This window comes from Cibotium barometz, chromosome 18 (assembly GCF_041138505.1).
Source record: "Cibotium barometz isolate CiBa-2024 chromosome 18, ASM4113850v1, whole genome shotgun sequence".
In the NCBI taxonomy this organism is placed as follows: Eukaryota; Viridiplantae; Streptophyta; class Polypodiopsida; order Cyatheales; family Cibotiaceae; genus Cibotium; species Cibotium barometz.
Window position 1 is genome coordinate 58,242,766 of NC_141063.1, and position 6,265 is coordinate 58,249,030.

The window sequence follows — 6,265 nt, forward strand, 5'->3', positions numbered from 1 at the left end:
AATAATAACATGTACTTGATGTTATCTAAATGAAGACTACCTTTGCACTTAGTTTTGAGCTCCAACATTGATCACCTCCATCTTGCGCTTTTAGGAAAGCGAAAATACAGGTACGATCTCTAACCCAGGCTAGTGACTCTCTCCATTCATTTTCACTATAGCGTTTGCAATCCACTTATATGCTTTGTTGTTAGGGATCTTGCAATATTGCAACAATTCATAGGATCTCTGATGAGGTGGGGAAGCATAGATGCCTTCGATAGCCTTGGAGGCCTACGCTTGGTGTGGGCTGATTTTTCAACAAATCTCTATCTCTGCAAGGACGATGTTGTGGTTCCTCAATGGAATGTTTTTAGGGAGGTACTTGTGGAGTCGGCTTTTGTGCGTGCTATAGAGTCCTACATGCCGATGACACTATGGTGTGCACTCTACATGCGGAGCACCTGGGGATTGTTGTGCGAGAGGCAGGATATTGGAACTTCACATTGTGAAGGACTTTGTTCTTGCGCCCCACAATACATGTATGTCATGTCAGAAGATGGCCAAGAAGAGGTGAGTGCTTTATTAAAGTAAAGCTCAATGATTCCCCTCCCCGTACTTACTAGTGTGTGTACGTAGGTCACTATTTTGGTCATCGCCATCTTCATGCACCCTAGTGAGAGTACGTCCATTCATCCAAAGTATGACAGGGAGGGAGGCAAGGCAGCTGCAAATTGTTTAGGTTTTGAGGTGGACAATGATATCTTCTTGGAGTTGAAACCGCAAGAGGAAACCTCGCCATACCAGTTGAATACAAACAGGAATCCCATCCGAGATGTTGTTAAGCGTAGTGAGCCTTTCACAAGGTAATTACAGCACTCACTTCATTACAACTCGATTCGAGTAGTGTAATCATTATATAGTCATTGTCTTTTATATTGTTGCCCATTTATATATATGCCAATTATGAGCCTGTACTATGGCAGGTGGTTATTGGGACGTTCACCGATCATGGGGATGCACTCCTAGATTGCTTTGCCGGTATTCGTACCATGGCTAGAGCATGCAAGATACTACAATGACATTGCATCAGCATGGAGAGCAATGAGGTGTGCCTTAGTTTGTGTCAGTGACCACTTGCCTATGTGCACGATGATTTGGGTCAACAATTTTTCAGGAGTGAGGTCAGTGAGTATGCTTGATGGGAGCAGCAAATGGACGTGGGGGCATGGTCTCCACATGTTCCTCAACCATATCCTCCACTCGTCTTAGTACCCATGAGCCCAACACAGTCAAGTGCCTTGTCATGGACCACCTGGTGTTGCAAGGGATCCCTGATATCAACATGCATGCCACATATATCCCATGTGGGTTCTTTTACAATGTCCTCATCATGGGCACCACGGCTTGAACTTGTGAGGCTGCTTTTCCCACCCGTACCTACACCATTTGGTAGAGCTCCCTACCCCATACCACCTTCTTCTTCCACCAGCACCCGTGCGGTGTCCGTACTACTGTATGTCACTAGCTTATAATGAAAGAAATATATTATTTTAGACATTTTTGTTGTACACTCAAATTATGTCAATTGCATTGTTTTTAGCTTCTTCCGTGACCATTTAGGTAATTAAATTGACAATTAAGAGAGATGGAGTAAACGCGAAGAGATCTCAATGCCTTGAGAGAAAGATTGAGTGAAAGAGAGTTTGAGCGAGACCTTAAAATAATTACATTTGTGCTTAAAATAGTTTTTTATGCTTAAAATAGTAATGTTTATTTCTAAGAAGCTATAAATATAGTAGAGATGGCCATGTTCCAATAGTCTTCTTCTAGGCACACATCCCACCCCACCCTCCCCTTATATCTTCATATTGCAATAGGCCCTTTGTAAACTCATTTATCATGGCTTCATCCAGCAATCCCTCTAAAACTACTACGTTTGCAAGCATCTTAAGCCTTACTCTTCAATCTTTCATGCACCTCAAAGAAAAGGAACCTAGATCAGATGCCCTTACGAAAGCATGGTCAACAACATTTGAAGTGCAGGAGCTCTACAAGAAGCTCACAACAAAGAAAGCAGTAGACCTCGCTAGCAAGAACATGCTAGAGGTGAAAGAAGCAACAACCATTAGGATATGGAGAGCTTTTGGCATCATTGAAGAGGCAAAGGAGGCTCCTCTTCGAGCTGAAGCTGCCACCTTGGCGAAGATGATAGTTGAGGCCCAAAATGCTTTCATATAGTGTTGCATGTGTTCAACATAGTCGCAAGTGTTTGTCATAATATGCTACAATATTGCTATTTTTATTTGAAATATAATGGCCGTTGCATCTCTCTATGGTGTCTTTGTGAAGCAGTAGCAATGATAGTCGTGTGTTCAACATCTTGGCCAGAGTTTGCCATGCGATGCTGTGATCTATAAATAAGCTTTGGAATACAATGCATGTTTTTGATTATAATATGGTGTTGTCTAAATGAGTTGCAATGATAGTGGCCCATGGAAGTAAAGAACATTGTGTACACACATGCTTTCATGTATTATTGCGTGTGTTCAAGTACTTGTAGGTGTTTGTCATGTAATGTTGTGGTCTTGTAAAATTTGATTTGGATGGTAATGGAAGTTTTAGATCATAATACGATGTCTTTAAATGGGTCGCAAACAATGATAGTGTCCCATGGTGTGTAGTGCTTAACATCTCGTAGGTGTCACAGTAGACAAGAAGTGTCGAGAGAGAAACTGCTCACCTAAACACGAAAAAGCGCTCGCTCAAAAATGCTTGCCAAAAAAGTACACCCGTCTTGAGTCATATCATAGGTAGTGAACCCTTACCTCCTCACCAAGGTCTCGAGTCATATCATAGGTACTACACTCCCCACAGAAGAGGAAGTCTTTACATAAATTGCTAAGATCAACTAGGAGGATGTGGTGGAGGACCTAGAGGAGAAAGAAATTTTGGCAAGTATGGAGTAGAAGAAGAAAGCAGGGCCTTAGCCTTAAACTAAGAAGACTCCTATCAAGCCATGTCCTTTGTGAAGCCAAGGGTGGATAAGAAGCATGAAGGAAAAGAGTATGCCCAGAAAAATTTACCTCCCTCCCCAACAAAAGTTTCTATAGTGGTCTCATGTATGGATCCCGATATACAAGTAAAGAATTTAATTTCTTCATTGAGGCCTAGGTAGAACCTTCTATTAGAGAAACTCGGCAAGTACAACAACAAGAACCTTTACTGTTTAGTATAGAAGCTCTCCATACCAGTGTGGAACCGATTCAGAAGCCCCTTAAGGAGCCCGTGCAAACAAATATCCTCAAAGAGCTCCAAATTCCTTCCCTACAACATCAAGAACATCAAACATAAGATAAGGCAGAAGAAGCAAGGAAGAAGGATGATACCCACAAAGCCATGGAAGTAGTACCGAAGGTAGTACTATCAAAGCAAGAATCGCAAGAAGAGCTCCCCATTGTGGACAAAATTTCAAAAGGAGAGGCTAGAATAGGTTAATGTTCCTAAACCCGTGGAAGCTGATATAGCAGGACCACCCTCAAGAAAGCATGGCAGAAGTGAGGATGCAAAAGAGTTAGAAGAGCACCCAAGCAAACTACAAAGAATATTCACTCTCAAGGATCTCAGGTTATAGATGCCTGTAGGAGAGAGAGAGAGAGAGAGAGAGAGAGAGAGAGAGAGAGAGAGTAATATTAACTTCTACAAAAGAGCCCAAGGGTCAATGAGACCATGAGTGATACAATGGCATAATCACAACAAGGGTATACCGAGCCATGGAAAAAGTAACATAAAGAAAATGAAAAACAACTATCGCCAATGTATGTACATGCAATATTAGCATGTGGCCCTATCCTTGTTGTATCCTTGCAAGGTATGAGTGGGAGGCCAAATAGATGATGGACCGTGGTACACTAGTGTATATACATGTGATATTAGCATATGACCTTATCCTTGTTGTGTATAGTGCAAGAGGGACGAGACCAACGTAGATGATGGCCCATTCTCTTTGCTCCCCATTCCTTTGGGCTCTTAAAGGTAGGACCGAGAGGGCCTATTAATTTAGCAAGACCTTCTATAAGTGATGTACTACGCATAGATAGAAAGATGTATAAGAGAATCCTGCGTGCACTTTGTACATTTGTCTAAAATGCAAAAATAGGAAGATTACAAAAATTCTTTGATTCAATTTGCTTTTGTGCCAAATCTTAAAGCTGCACATTATTTCCAAGAGAATCTTCTCTATTGATTAATCAACTGGACAAAAAAAACATTCGGGGCACATATTGAGTTGAGTGAACATGATGGACATATTAAGGTGCACATAGGGGATAAAGGTCAAAGTGGCCATGAGTGCTTTATTATGGTGTAATGGGTGCGTGGTGTTTCAAAGGTGGATCCCATAGAGTGGGAGGTAAGTGGTGTTTCAAAGGTGTAAGATGGAGGTGGATCCCACAGAATGGGAGGTGAGTGGTATTTCAAAGGTGTAAGATGGAGGTGGATCCCATAGAGTGGGACGTGTGTGGTGTGCCAAGGTGTGACTAAGGTGAAGATGGTGTTGCAAGAGGAAGTGGGTGAGGTTGTGGAAAAGTGTGAAGGTCGGTCATTGATGAGTGGTATAGGGCAGAGGGGCCAACTAAGTGACAACTAAGCTTTTGGCCCTTGATGATGGCCAAAACCTTCATAATTTTTTAGCTAAAAGCATTGTAAGATTTACACTTGCTTGTCAAAGTAGATAGAAGGCAAATGTTATAAAAGAATTTGTACCCACACAAATGAGAGAAAATCGTCTTGGTGACATGTGGAGGGGAGAGGAAAAAAAAGGAAATGCGTGTCATTCTTTAATGGACACATGCAAAAAATCCTAGACTATGCTTTTTTTTTTTCCGTTGAAAACATTAATAGGGTATAGTGTGTGTTGTTTTTGGAACCAATCATTCTATTGGCCTCTCTACTATTTTTTTTTCTTTTTTTGGGGGGAGGGGGGGTTGATGGTGAAGGGCGCTATGTGTCACCCCTTGTGCAGGAAGAGCCCATGGGTCGGGACTTTTACTTTCAAGCCTAGAGTTCAGAAAACCCCCTGTATACTCAAATGTTCCAACGCCCCGTCCATCTCGCTCGACGAGCCCCATGGGTGAGGGCTCCTAATGTTAAGCCTAGAGAATGCTATACAAATAGAAAAGCCCCCTTTATACTCAAATGTTACTTTCTTATATAATATCTATACAGGATTAAGGGAGAGTGGCCCTCCCTCCACGTGGGCAAAGGAGGGGGGCCTATTTCAAAATGGCCACTCCTCCTTCAAGCATGAGGAGGAGCCAAATCTCACATCTTCCAAAGCAATTTTGAATTTGAATCTAAGAAGATCTCATCTCACATCTTTCAATGAAATCTTTGTATACATGCTTACATACCTATAGATACACACACTTATATATATTATGTATGTATGTGTATCTATAGGTATGTAAGCATGTATATATAAATAGTGTACATGTGTGTGTGTGTGTGTGTGTGTGTGTGAGAGAGAGAGAGAGAGAGAGAGAGAGAGAGAGAGATTACATGAAAGAGGCATTTATTTGAGAGTGAGTACACCTCACCACTCATCCCTACCATTAAAATTTAATCTAAAATTTAATTAATTAAAATTATATATATGTGTAAATCTATTTAAGAGTGTGTGTGTGTGTGTGTGTGTGTGAGAGAGAGAGAGAGAGAGAGAGAGAGAGAGAGAGAGTTTCTATGTGAGAGAGTGTGCGTGAAGAGAGAGAGTGTATGTGTGTGTGTGTGTACATGAGAGAGAGAGAGTGCGTGAAGAGAGAGAGAGTGTGTGTGTGTGTGTGCATGAGAGTTTCTATGTGAGAGAGTGTGCATGAAGAGAGAGAGTGTGCGTGTGTGTGTGTGTGTGTGTGTGTGTGTGTGTGTGAGAGAGAGAGAGAGAGAGAGAGAGAGGCTGAGAATTTCTATGTAAGAGATAGTTTGTGTAGGAGGAGATAGTGTGTGTTTTCATTAGTGTATGTGCGGTGTGTACATGTGTGTGTGTGTGTGTGTGAGAGAGAGAGAGAGAGAGAGAGAGAGACGACAGATAATTTCTACGTAGGAGATAGTTTGTGTGGGAGGAAGAGTGTGCGTTTAGATTAGTGTATGTGCGGTGTGTACATGTGTGTGTGTGTGTGTGTGTGTGTGAGAGAGAGAGAGAGAGAGAGAGAGAGAGAGAGAGAGAGTATATGCATGCATGTGTGTACATCTGCATCTATGTGTAGAATGTGCTTGAGAGAGAGAGTGAGAT